The sequence below is a fragment of the Macaca mulatta genome, chromosome 1, assembly GCF_049350105.2.
Source record: "Macaca mulatta isolate MMU2019108-1 chromosome 1, T2T-MMU8v2.0, whole genome shotgun sequence".
Classification (NCBI taxonomy): domain Eukaryota; kingdom Metazoa; phylum Chordata; class Mammalia; order Primates; family Cercopithecidae; genus Macaca; species Macaca mulatta.
The window spans coordinates 216,333,094-216,346,960 of record NC_133406.1 but is presented as its reverse complement, the minus strand read 5'-3'; the positions used below and the strand labels follow the sequence as shown (position 1 = coordinate 216,346,960).

The 13,867-nt window shown below is 45.0% G+C and overlaps 1 protein-coding gene across 1 annotated transcript in view; it reads left to right on the top strand.

Annotated features, from left to right (window-relative positions):
* NCMAP (non-compact myelin associated protein) overlaps positions 1 to 5,265 on the top strand; it is a 64,726-nt gene extending 59,461 nt beyond the window's left edge. Inside the window, exon 7 of the transcript XR_013405882.1 lies at positions 2,945 to 5,265. The gene's annotated coding sequence lies outside the window, so the exon portion shown is untranslated. The remainder of the gene's footprint in view (positions 1 to 2,944) is intronic.
* Positions 5,266 to 13,867: the final 8,602 nt, after the last annotated feature.

Genomic DNA, 13,867 nt, shown 5'->3' with positions numbered 1-13,867 from the left:
ATAATCCTTTTTATTTCTGAAAGATCAGTAGTGATGCTGTCTCTTTCATTCCTGATTTTAGTAATTCGAATCTTTTCTCCTTTTTTCTTTGTTCAATTGAGCTAAAGCTTTGTCAATTTTCTTGATCGTTACAAAAATCAAAGTTTTGGTTTTGTTGATTTTTTTCTCTATTATTCTTCTATTCCGTGTCTGCCTTTTTATATCTCTTAATGGTTTCTTTTAGTGAAAATACATTTTAATCTAAATGTTATCAATGTTTTCCTTTATAATTAGTGCTCTTTGTATTCTGCTTAAGACATCATTGCCTACCTAAAGGTTTTGAAGATTCTTCTTCTAAAAGTCACATTGTTTACTTTTTATCTGGATATGTGATCAGTCTGAAATTGATTTTGCCATGTGTGGGAGATGGGGTCAAGATTCCTTTCTTCCATATAGATATCTGATTGACTAAGAATCATTTGTCAAGAAGATTATTCTCTTCCTGTGTTACTGTAGCATCACCTTATGAACTGAGTGACTGTATATGTGTGGTTTCTGTAGAATTTTTATTGATAGGAATTGTGGCAAAGATAGGTCAGGTGGGGTAAATAAAGGCAAGAGTGAAACTTTGAAGTCAAGGAAAAACATTCAGTTCATTTGTTCCTCCTTTCTTACTTTTTTTTTCTTTTTTTTAAAGAAATGGGATCTTGCTACAATGCCCTCAAACTCCTGAGTTCAAGCAATCCTTCTGCCTGAGTAGCTGGGACTACAGGGGTGCCGCTGTGGCCAGCATCTTTCTTGTTTACTTTTATAAGTGCATACCAGTCATTGGAATTAACATGATGAGCAAGATAAACATGGTCCCTGACTCACCTGTGGTCCTCAGAACTTATCCCCTGTATTAAGTCTGTTCTCACACTGCTCATAGAGACATATCTGAGACTGGGTAATTTATAAAGGAAAGAGATTTAATTGACTCACAGTTCCACATGGCTGGGGAGACCTCACAATCATGGTGGAAGGAGAATGAGGAGCAAAGGCACATCTTACATGGCAGCAGGCAAGAGAGCATGTGCAGGGGAACTCCCCTCTATAAAACCATCAGATCTCATGAGACTTATTCACTATCATGAGAACAGAATGGGAAAAACCAGTCTCCATGATTCAATTACCTCCCACTGCATCCCTCCCACAACACATGAGAATTATGGCAGCCACAATTCAAGATGAGATTTGGGTAGGGACACAGCCAAACCGTATCATCCTCTACCAGAGAAGACAGACAATTAAACAAACAACCACAATACAGAACAATTTCTTTTGCAATAGGAGGAAGTTGAAGGTGTTATATACACCTCTTGCTGAGGCACCTAGCTCAGTCTGGAGTTTCATAGATTGGGAGTGGGAATCAGGAAGGGCTCACCAGAATAAATAACATATAAACTAAGAGTAAAAGATTGAGTAGGAGCCAAAGGCAGTGGCTCATGCCTGTAATCCCAGCATTGTAGGAGGCCCAGGCAGGAGGATTGCCTGACACCAAGAGTCCAAGACCTACCTGGGCAACTTAGGAAGACCCTGTCTAGAAAAAAAAGAAAAAGCTGGCATGGTGGTGCATGCCTGTAGTCCCAGCTACTCGGGAGGCTGAGGCAGGAGGATCACTTGAGCCTGGGAGGTTGATACTGCAGTGAACTATGATTACGCCTCTGTACTCCAGCCTGGGCAAGAGAATGAGGCCCTGTCTCAAAGAGACAAAACAAAACAGATGGAGTAGGGCTAGGCACGGTGGCTCACGCCTGTAATCCCAGCACATTGGGAGGATGAGGTGGGAGGAACACCTGAGGTCAGGAGTTCGAGACCAGCCTGACTGACATGGTGAAATTCCATCTCTACTAAAAATAAAAAATTAGCCAAATGTGGTGGAGAAGCCTGTAATCCCAGCTACCTGGGAGGCTGACGCAGGAGAATTGCTTGAACCTGGGAAGCAGAGGTTACAGTGAGCCAAGATGAAGATTGTGCTGTTGCACTCCAGCCTGGGCAACAAGAGTGAAACTCCATCTAAAAAAAAAAAAAAAAAAAAAAAAGTTCAGATGGAGTAGCAGTGAGTGAAGGCAAGTGAGAGGAGAAGAGAGATAAAGAAGAGAGCTCTGGGCCAGGTGTGGTCGCTCACACCTCTAATCCCAGCACTTTGGGAGGCTGAGGCAGGTGGATCACCTGAGGTCAGGAGTTCAAGACCAGCCTGGCCAACATGGTGAAACCCCATCACTACTAAAAACAAAAAAATTAGCCAGGCATGGTGGCAGGCACCTGTAATCCCAGCTACTCAGGAGGCTGAGGCAGGAGAATCGCTTGAACCTGGGAGGCGGAGGTTGCAGTGAGCCGAGATCACGCCACTGCACTCCAGCCTGGGCAACAGAGCAAGACTCCGTTTACAAAATAAAAAAGAAGAAGAAGAAGAGGGAGAAGGAGAAGAAGAGAGCTCTGCAGGAGAGAAAAGCTTCGGTTTCGCAGAAGCCCAAAGGAGATAGTGGGAGATGGGCTGGGAAGAGAAAGGAGGCTGAAGGATCTTCATTCCTTGGCTACTTTGAAGGCAGTGGAGAGCCACTGAAAATGCTTGAGTGGGGAAGTGGCAAGATCAGATCTGTGCTTTAAGGAGATTAATTCTGCTACAATGTGCAGAATGGATTGGTGTGGGAGAGACTGGAGGCTGGGAGAACAATTTAGAGCCTATTGCAAGAAGTAACAGGCGCATCTGTGTATCTGTTAGTTTTAAAATGCCTTTTCCAAATAGCCCACTAATTGTTAAGTTTTGTTCTTTTTCTTTTTTTAAGTAGCTATTTGTGGGTGTGGAGTAACCCAACAAAAATGTCTCCAGGAATCGTCTCAGGCCCACTGAATGGGGGCACACAGCAGGGGCATTGTCTCAGCTCTGTAGCCCTTTGTCTCAGGACACCCATTCCCTTCACAGAAAATTTCCTGGCAAAGAAGCAGACTGCTGTGGTTCAGCAGATACTACTGTCCTGGCCGCTGCCAGACTGTCCACATTTGGGAGAAGCAGGTAGAAACAAGACTGACCTTCAGGTCTCTGGTGATATGAAACCCTCTTTGTCTGACTTCAGCTCAGCTATTATCAGGAAGGGTCCCTCACTGGCTCAAATTTAATCTCTTGAATACATTTTACCTGGGCCCCCATGCGCTTACAGAATGCTGCAGTGGCTTAATTGATCTCAGAGAAATATAACAACCAACTTACTCATTCTTTCCAGCTTTCCAGTTCTTGCCCTGGAAGGCCCTTGGGAGTAAAAGGGATTTTAAAAAATTAATATATGTGTCATTACCTCGAATTGAAGGATCTGTGAATTGGATAGTTTGTTCCACTTAATAAAGAAAAAAGGGGGATAAGAGGGTGATGTTTATTTCATTTTGTTTGTCTCTCAATCCCCAGACGAGATGGTTCTACCATTCTCTCCAATTCATGGCACACTGTCATCCTTTTTTTTTTTTTTTTTTTTTTTCTGAGACGGAGTTTCGCTCTGTCGCTCAGGCTGGAGTGCAGTGGCCGGATCTCAGCTCACTGCAAGCTCCGCCTCCCGGGTTTACGCCATTCTCCTGCCTCAGCCTCCCGAGTAGCTGGGACTACAGGTGCCTGCCACCTCGCCCGGCTAGTTATTTGTATTTTTTAGTAGAGACGGGGTTTCACCGTATTAGCCAGGATGGTCTCGATCTCCTGACCTCGTGATCCGCCTTCTCGGCCTCCCAAAGTGCTGGGATTACAGGCTTGAGCCACCGCGCCCGGCCGGCACACTGTCATCTTTAACCATGTAGAGCCCCTCTTGTTTTATAATTTTTTTCTACTTCATCCTGAATTTCCACTCCTCCTTTTTTTTTTTTTTTTTTTGAGACGGAGTTTCGTTCTCATCGCCCAGGCTGAAGTACAGTGGTACAATCTTGTCTTACTGTAACCTCTTCCTCCTGGGTTCAAGCGATTCTCCTGCCTCAGCCTCCTCAGTAGCTGGGATTACAGGCAACTGCCAAACGCCCGACTAATTGTTTTGTATTTTCAGTAGAGATGGGGTTTCACCATGTTGGCCGGGCTGGTCTCAAACTCCTGACCTCAGGTGACCCTCCCACCTCGGCCTCCCAAAGTGCTGGAATTACGGGTGTGAGCCACCGTGCCCAGTTCCACTCCTACTTTTCTTCCCCACTATAGACATCCCCCTCTAATTTCTTTAATATGTCTCAGATTAAAAACAAACAAACCAACAAGAACCCTCTGTTGACCACACAGGCCCCTTCAAAGCACTGCTCCACCTCTCTGCTTTCCTGGACACCAAACCTGTTCGAAAGTGCTGTCTCCACTGCCACATCCACTTCTCTTCCATGTCTTTCTAGAGCCCTCTCCCATCAGGCTTTCATCCCTTGTCGCACTAACTTGTCCTTGCCGAATCTACTCAGTCCTCCACCCTCATCTATCTACTTACTTAGCCAAATTGGCCATAGCCTATGACTCCCTCCTTCTGGAATTATCTTCTCGCTTGGCCTCTGCAACGCCACCTTCTCTTGGTTCTCTTTCGCATGCAGGGGCCATTCCTTTTCCATCTCTTTTACTGGCTCCTCATGATCTTCTCTACTTCTAAATAACGGAGAGCCTGAGTTTGCTCTCAGACTTCCTGGCTACCTATGCTCACTCCCTTGGTACCCTCACCTAACCCCATGACTTAAATACCATCTATCTGCTGCAACTCCTAAATGTGTGGCATCAGATCTCTCTCCTGAATCCTAGGCATAAAATGGCCAACACACAACTTGATAGCTGCACTTGAATATCTTTTTTTCTTTTTCTTTCTTTTGTTGGTTTGTTTGTTGAGACAGGGTCTCACTCTGTCACTCAGGCTGTAGTGCAGTGACACAATCTCTGCTCACTGCAGCGTCAATCACCTGGGCTCAAGCCTCCCACCTCAGCCTCCTGAGTAGCTGGGACTACAGGCGTGCACCATCACACCTGGCTAATATTTGAATCTTTTGTAGGATGGGGTTTCACCACATTTCCCAGGTTCACTGGGATATCTAATAGACATCTCAAACATAGCCAAAACCAAACTCTTGTTTTTCTCAGCTAAACCTACTCCCCCGTCCCCCAGTCTTTCTTACTCAGTAACAAGCAGCTCCATTCTTCCAGATTCTCAGGCCAAAATCCTCAGCAACACCCTTGATTCCTCTCATTCTCTCACACCCACCCATTAGTAGTTGTCTGCTCTGTTTTTAAATTAAATATCTTCTTCCAGTTTGCAACTTGTCTTTGCGCCCTCTGTGGTTATCTATTGATGAACAAATGTGTTTAACTTAATGTCAGGTTTTCCATTTTTTCTGTTATGGTTGGAACTTTTTAAAAAATATCTTGGCTGGGCATGATGGCTCACACCTGTAATCCCAGCACTTTGGGAGGCTGAGGCAGGTGGATCACTTGAGGTCATGAGTTCGAGACTAGCTTGACTAATATGGCAAAACCCCATCTCTACTAAAAATCCAAAAATTAGCTAGGTGTGATGGCATGTGCCTGTAATTCCAGCTTCTCTGGAGCCTGAACCAGGAAAATTGCTTGGGCCTGGGAGGCAGAGATTGCAGTGAGCCAAGATCATGCCACTGCACTCCAGCCTGGGCAACAGAGCAAAACTCCATCTCAAAAATATTAATTTTATATATATATACACACACACACACACATACATATACATACACACACACACACCCCTTATCCTTAGGTCTTAAAGACATTTTCTTGAAGCTCTTCTTTGTTTGTTTATTTTGCCCTTTCCGTCTCTTCTACCACCCTATTCTAAGTCACCATCACCTCTGCCTTGGGTCACTGTAACAGCCTCTTAACTGCTCTCTCAGCTTCTAGCCTTGCCTCTGTACAATAACCATGCTGATCGAAAAATAAGCCAGATCATTTCATTCCTCTGCTAAAAAGCCTCCAATGGAGTCTCATTTCATTCCAAGCAAAAGCCTAAGCATTTCTAGGAAGTAAGAGAGAGTGGGGGGGAAAGCCCTGGAGGATCTCGCCCCTCACAACCCCTCTTGCTTCCTATGGCTCTCTCCCCTGCTCCACTGCAGCCACACGCTGACCTCCCAGAGGAGCCTGGAACATGCCAAACACACTCCCACCTCAGGACCTTTCACCTCCTGTTCTCTTCGCCTGGAATTCTCTTCCTCCACAAATCCACAGTCTTGCTCCTCCTCTAAAAGCAGGCCTTGCTCGGCTCAAAGGTCAACCTTATCAGAGAGAACTTCCCCTGAATTTTACTTAAATGTGATCCAGATATTCTTTTTTTTATTTTTCTCACTGAACATTTTTTTTTTTTTTACAAGGTCTCACTATGGCCGGGCGCGGTGGCTCACGCCTGTAATCTCAGCACTTTGGGAGGCCAAGGCGGGCGGATCACAAGGTCAGGAGTTCGAGACCAACCTGGGCAATATGGTGAAACCCTATCTCTCCTAAAAACAGAAAAATTAGCCAGGCATGGTGGTGCACACCTGTAGTCCCAGCTACTTGGGAGGCTGAGGCAGAGAATCGCTTGAACCCGGGAGGTGGAGATTGCGGTTAGCCGAGGTAGTGCCACTGCACTCTAGCTGGGGTGACAGAGTGAAAAAGAAAAAAAAAATCTCAACTGGGAGTGGTGACTCACACCTGTAATCGCAGTACTTTGGAAGGCCAAGGTAGGCAGATCACAAGGTCAGGAGTTTGAGACCAGCCTGGCCAACATGGTAAAACCCTGTCTCTACTAAAAACACAAAAAAATTAACCAGGCGTGGTCGCACGCACCTGTAATCCCAGCTACTCAGAAGGCTGAGGGAGGAGAATTGCTTGAACCCAGGAGGCGGAGGTTGCAGTGAGCCGAAATCATGCCACTGCACTCTAGCCTGGGCAACAGAGCAAGACTCCATCTCAAAAAAAAAAAAAAAAAAAAAAAAAGGCCGGGCACAATGGCTTATGCCTGTAATCCCAGCACTTTGGGAGGCCGAGGTGGGCGGATCACGAGGTCAGGAGATTGAGACCTTCCTGGCTAACACGGTGAAACCCCGTCTTTACTAAAAATACAAAAAAAATTAGCCGGATGTCATGGTGGGCGCCTGTAGTCCCAGCTACTTGGGAGGCTGAGGCAGGAGAATGGCCTGAACCCGGGAGGCAGAGCTTGCAGTGAGCTGAGATCTTGCCACTGCACTCCAGCCTGGGCAACAGAGCGAGATTCTGTCTCAAAAAACAAAACGAAACAAAACAAAACTCACCATATTGCTGAATATGAATCCAATTCATTCTTTCTAAACACTATAGAGTACTTTATCAAATGCCACGTTTTTCTTACCCATCTCCTTAATGACAGACATATAGTCTGCCTCCGGCTCCAATTATGTACCCAACATGAAATAAACTTTCTCAAACATATACCCTCATAAACCTGTATGAGAGGGTTCATTTGTTTTTGGTGTTTTATTTTGGTTTTTGTTTTTTGAAATGGAGTCTTGCTTTGTCACCCAGACTGGAGTGCAGTGGCGTGCTCTCAGCTCACTTCAACCTCCATCTCCCAGGTTCAAGCGATTCTCCTGCCACAGCCTCCTGCATAGCTGAGATTACAGGTATGCACCACCATGCCCGGCTAATTTTTGTATATTTAGTGGAGATGGGGTTTCACCATGTTGGTCAGGCTGGTCTCGAACTCCTGACCTTGTGATCTGCCCGTCTCAGCCTCCCAAAGTGCTGGGATTATAGGCATGAGCCCGGCCTGTTTTTGGTGTTTTGACGTGGGAGGAGTTGGGGATGGTTTATACAGATAGTTCCTGATTTACAATGGTTCAACTTACGATATTTTCAGTTTACAATGGGTTTATCAGGATGTAACACCATCATAAATCAAAGATCATCTATATACTCAGAAGCAGGATCTCTGGGTCGTAAGACAAACATAGTTGTACTTAATTTGACTAAGTACAGCCAAAAGGCCTTCTCAGACAAAAAGCACACATGTAATTTATACCCTCGTTAGCAATTTGTGGAAAATCCTGTTCCACTACATCCTTACCAGCCCTTTGAATTGCTTCGTCTAAGTTTTAGCAGGATTATGGATATATTATATTATCTCTGTTGTTTTAATTTGGATTTCTCTGATTACCAGGCTAGAGCTCATAGCGTTTTAGTTCTAGAGTTTGTAACATTTGTTGGGGGAGAAGGGAAAGATCACAATTTATTTAAACACTAACAAAATGTATTAAGTCGTTTATTCACCTTTACACCTCATAGCTCATTGTTTCCTCCTGGATTCGCTTCTTTTCTTGCTTTGTACTTAACTTTAGCAGTGGTTTCAAAGGCCTTTAAATGGCAACATTTTTGAGGCCTTGAATAAATATTGATCACATTCCAGTATTTAAACGACAGTATAGCTAGAGAGAAAAATTCCAGGCCGGGCGCGGTGGCTCACGACTGTAATCCCAGCACTTTGGGAGGCCAAGGAGGGCGGACCACGAGGTCAGGAGATTGAGACCATCCTGGCTAACACGGTGAAACCCCATATCTACTAAAAATACAAAAATTAGCAGGGCGTGGTGGCGGACGCCTGTAGTTCCAGTTGCTCGGGACCACACCGAAACAGGAGAATCACTTGACCCCGGAAGGTGGACGTTGCAGTGAGCCAAGATTGCGCCGCTGCACTCCAGCCTAGGTGACAGAGCGAGACTCTCCAAAAAAAAAAAAAAATCTAGTTTTAAAGTTTTTTTCCTTCAGCATTTTGAAAATGTCACTTTGGGCTGGGTGCGGTGGCTCACGCCTGTAATCCCAACACTGTGGGAGGCCGAGGCAGGCAGATCACGAAGTCAGGAAATCGAGACCCTCCCGGCTAGCACGGTGAAACCCTGTCTCTACTAAAAATACAAAAAATTAGCCGGGTGTGGTGGTGGGCGCCTGTGGTCTCAGCTGCTCGGGAGGCTGAGGCAGGAGAATGGCGTGAACCCGGGAGGCGGAGCTTGCAGTGAGCTGAGATCACACCACTGCACTCCAGCCTGGGCAACAGAGCGAGACTCTTGTCTCTACAGAAATCAGCCAGGCGTGGTAGTGCTTACCTGTAGTCCCAGCTACATGGAAGGATTACTTGAGCCCTGGAAGTCGAGGCTGCAGTGAACTGAGATCACACCGCTATACTCTAGCCTGGGCAACAGGGTAAGACCATGTCAAAAAAAAAAAACAGAAAAAAAACCTTTTGATTTTTTGTTGACAATCTGCTTTTTCTCTCCACAAGTTTCTCCTCTGCCCATATTGTGTTGTATCTGCAAATGTCACTTTTGTTTTCTTTTTTCAAGACAGGGTCTTGCTCTGTCACCCAGGCTGGAGTGCAGTGGCATGATCATAGCTCACCGCAGCCTAAAACTGCTGGACTCAAGGGATCCTCTCACCTCAGCCTCCCAAAGTTCTGGGACTACAAGTGCACACCACTGCACTTGTCTAATATTATATGTATATTTTTCCTTTTTTTTTTTTTTGTAGAGAGAGCGTCTCTCTAATGTTGCCCAAGCTGGTCTGAACTCCTGAGCTCAAGCGATTCTCCTGCCTCAGCCTCTCGAAGTGTTAGGATTATAAGTGTGAGCAACTACACACAGACCAAGTTTGCAGTTTACTGATCCATTATCCTGGTGACAGACATTTAGGTTATTTCCAGTTTTGTGCCAGTGGGAAAAATATTGCTATGAATATTCCATACGTTTCTCTTGGTGCACACATGCAAGAGTTTGGAATGGAAATGCTGAGTCATAAGGTCTGTACATCTTCAATTTTATTCAATAATACCAAATTGTTTTCCAATCAACTCATTACCTTCGGATCAGCTGGGGTCAAGCATCTTTGCGTTTGTTGATAGGTTCTTCTGTGAAGTGTCAGTTCAAGTCTTTGCCCATTTTTCCGTTGGGCTGCCTGTCTTTTTCTCATTTGTCTGTAACTGTTTTTAAAGAATATATTCTTGGCTGGATGTGGTGGCTCACGCCTGTAATCCCAGCACTTTGGGAGGCTGAAGCAGGCAGATCACTTGAGGCCAAGAGTTCGAGACCAGCCTGACCAATAAAGCGAAACCCCATCTCTACTAAAAAAAATAAAAAATAAAAGAATATATCCTAGATATTAGCCTTTCCTCAGTTAGGATAATATTATTGCAAGTATCTTCCCCCAATTTGCAACTTGTCTTTTTACTCTTCTTGTGGTATCTTTTTGTTTTTATATTTTTGATACAGGGTCTCACTCTGTCACCCAGGCTGGAGTGCAGTGACGTGCAATCACAGCTCACTATAGCCTCAGCCTCCAGGGATCAAGCGATCCTCCCACCTCAGCCTCCTGAGTGGCTGAAACAATAGGCATGCGCCACCATGTCCAGCTAATTTTTTTTGTATTTTTTGTAGAGATGGGATTTCACCACGTTGCCCAGGCTGGTCTCAAACCCCTGGCTTCAAGTAATCTACCCGCCTTGGCCTCCCAAAGTGCTGGGGTTGTAGATGTGAGCCATCATGCCCTGCTTAGAAATTGGCTTTTCAAATACTCTTCCACTTTATTTACCAATCTCAATGTCTGTCCTTCCATCCTTCCTTCCTTCCTTTCTGTATTTCTTTCTTTCCTTCTTTCTCTTTTTTTTCTTTTTCTTTCTTTCTTTCTTTCTTTCTTTCTTTCTTTCTTTCTTTCTTTCTTTCTCTCTCTCTCTTTCTTTCTTTCTTTTTCTTTTCTTTTTTTTTTGTTTCTGAGTCAGAGTCTCACTCTGTCACCCAGGCTGGAGTGCAGTGGCACAATCTTGGCTCACTGCTGCAACTTCTGCCTCCCGGGTTCAAGCGATTCTTCTTCCTCAGCCTCCCTAGTAGCTGGGATTATAGACACGTGCCACCACGCCAAGCTAATTTTTGTATTTTTGATAGAGATGAGTTTCACCATGTTGACCAGGCTGGTCTTGAACTCCTGGCCTCAAGCAATCCACATGCCTCAGCCTCCTAAAGTGTTGGGATTACAGGTGTGAGCCACCGCGCTCAGCCTTTCCTGTATTTCTAAATTTCCAACTGCTATAATTTTCTTTCAGCCTATAGAATTTCCTTTAGAATTTCTGTGGTAAGAGTCTGCTGGTGACAAATTCATTCAACTTTTATTTGTCAGAAATATCTATATTTCACCTTTATTTTCGAAAAATATTTTCACTGGATATTGAATTCTAGGTTGGTTTTTGTTTTTCCAGCACTTCGAAGATGTAGTTCCATTATTTTCTAGCCTCTAATCGGAAATCAACTGTAATTCTTAAAATTGTTCTTTTACGTAATGCATCTATTTTCTCTGGCTGCTTTTACTATTTTTTTTTTTAATTATTTAATTTATGGCCGGGCAAGGTAGCTCATGCCTGTAATCCTAGCACTTTGGGAGCCCAAGGTAGGTGGATCACCTGAGATCAGGAGTTTGAGACCAGCCTAGCCGACATGATGAAACCCCATCTCTACTAAAAATACAAAAAATCAGCGGGGTGTGGTGGCGGGCGCCTGTAATCCCAGCCACTCTGGAGGCCAAGGCAGGAGAATGGCTTGAACCTGGGAAACGGAGGTTGCAGTGAGTCAAGATCGCGCCTTTGCACTCCAGCCTGGGCAACAAAAGCAAAACTCCATCTCAAAAAAGAAAAAAAAGAAAAAAAAAAAAAGAAGAAGAAGAAGAAAGGGAAAAAGAGAAAGAGAGAGAACAAATTTATTTATTTATTTATTTATTTATTTATTTATTTATTTATTTTGAGATGGAGTCTCGCTCTGTCGCCTAGGCTGGAGTGCAGTGGCCGGATCTTGGCTCACTGCAAGCTCCGCCTCCCGGGTTTACGCCATTCTCCTGCCTCAGCCTCCTGAGTAGCTGGGACTACAGGCGCCCGCCACCTCACCCGGCTAGATTTTTTGTATTTTTTTAGTAGAGACGGGGTTTCACCGTGTTAGCCAGGATGGTCTCGATCTCCTGACCTCGTGATCCGCCTGTCTCGGCCTCCCAAAGTGCTGGGATTACAGGCTTGAGCCACCGCACCCAGCCTTATTTATTTATTTTTAAGACAGGGTCTCACTCTGTCACTCAGGCTGGAGTGTGCAGTGGTGCAATCTTGGCTCACTGCAGCCTTGAGCTCGTGGGCTGAAGCCTCATCCTCCCCCCTCAGCCTCCTGAATAGCTAGGATTACAGGTATGCATCGCCATGTCCGGCTAATTATTTTGTATCTTTTGTAGATATAGGGTTTCACCATGTTACCCAGGCTGGTCTAGATCTCTTGGCTCAAGGGATCTGCCCTCATTGGCCTACCAAAGTGCTGGGATTAGAGGCGTGAGCCAACGCTTTTAATGATTTATCTTTATCTTTGGTTTTCAAGTTTGTCAATTATGTGCCCAGCGTGGTTTTCTTTTTTTTTCCTTTGTTCTTTTTCTCTTTTGAGACAGGGTCTCTGTTGCCCAGTGGTGTGAACTTGGCTTACTGCAGCTTCAACCTCCCGGTCTCCAGCAATTCTCCCACCACAGCCTCCTGAGAGCTAGGACTACAAGAGCACGCAACGACTCCTGGCTAATTTTTGTTTATTTTTTGTAGAGACTAATTCCCACTATGGTGTCCAGGCTGGTTTCAAACTCTTTGGCTCAGGCGATTTTTCTACCCTGGCCTCCCAAAGTGCTAGGGTTACAGACGTAAGCCACCATGTTCAGTCTGGTTTTCTTTATATTTATCTTCCTGAAGGCTTGTTGCAATTCCTGAATCTTTGGGTACTGTTTTTAAATCAAATTTTGAAAATTTTTGGCTAGTATTTCTTCAAAAAATCATTGCCCTCTTATTTCTTTTTCTTTTTCTTTTTTTTTTTTTTTAGATGGAGTTTTGCTCTTGTTGCCCAGGCTGGAGTACAATGGTGCAATCTTGGCTCACCGCAACCTCCGCCTCCCGGGTTCAAGCGATTCTCCTGCCTCAGCCTCCCAAGTAGCTGGGATTACAGGCATGTACTGCATGCCCAGCTAAGTTTGCATTTTTAATAGAGATGGAGTTTCTCGATGTTGGTCAGACTGGTCTCGAACTCCTGACCTCAAGTGATCTGCCCCGCCTTGGCCTCCCAAAGTGCTGAGATTATAGGCATGAGCCACCATGCCTGGCCTTTTTTTTTTTTTTTTTCTTTTTTTTTTTTTTTTTTTTGAGACAAATCTCACTCTGTCACCCAGGCTGGAGGGCGGGGCGAAATCTCGGCTCACTGCAAACTCCGCCTCCCGGGTTCAAGCAATTCTCTGCCTCAGCCTCCTGAGTAGCTGAGATTACAGCATCTGCCACCAAGCCCAGCTAATTTTTGTATTTTTAGTAAAGACAGAGTTTCATCATCTTGGCCAAGCTGGTCTTGAACTCCTGATCTCGTGTTCCACCTGCCACAGCCTCCCAAAGTGCTGGGATTATAGGCATGAGCCACCACACCCGCCTACCCGACCTTGCCCTCTTATTTCTATCCTTTCCTTCTGAGACTCCAATTACTGACATGCCTACCCGAACAAAGCATAAAACCAAGCCTCCACAAGGTGAGATGATCTGACAGTAATTTAACTGCCTGCTAGAATAAAACTCAACATTCTTTAGACATCCAAGTGCAGTGCTTCACATCTTTTATCCCAGCACTTTAGGAGACCAAAGTGGGAGGATTGCTTGAGCCCAGGAGTTCAAGACCAGTCTGGGCCACATAGTAAGACCCCTTCTTATTTTTTTTGAGATGGAGTCTTGCTCTCTCACCCAGGCTGGAGTGCAGTGGTGTGATCTCCACTCACTGCAACCTCCGCCTCACAGGTTCAAGCAATTCTCTGCCACAGTCTCCCAAGTAGCTGGGATTACAAGCGCCCACCACC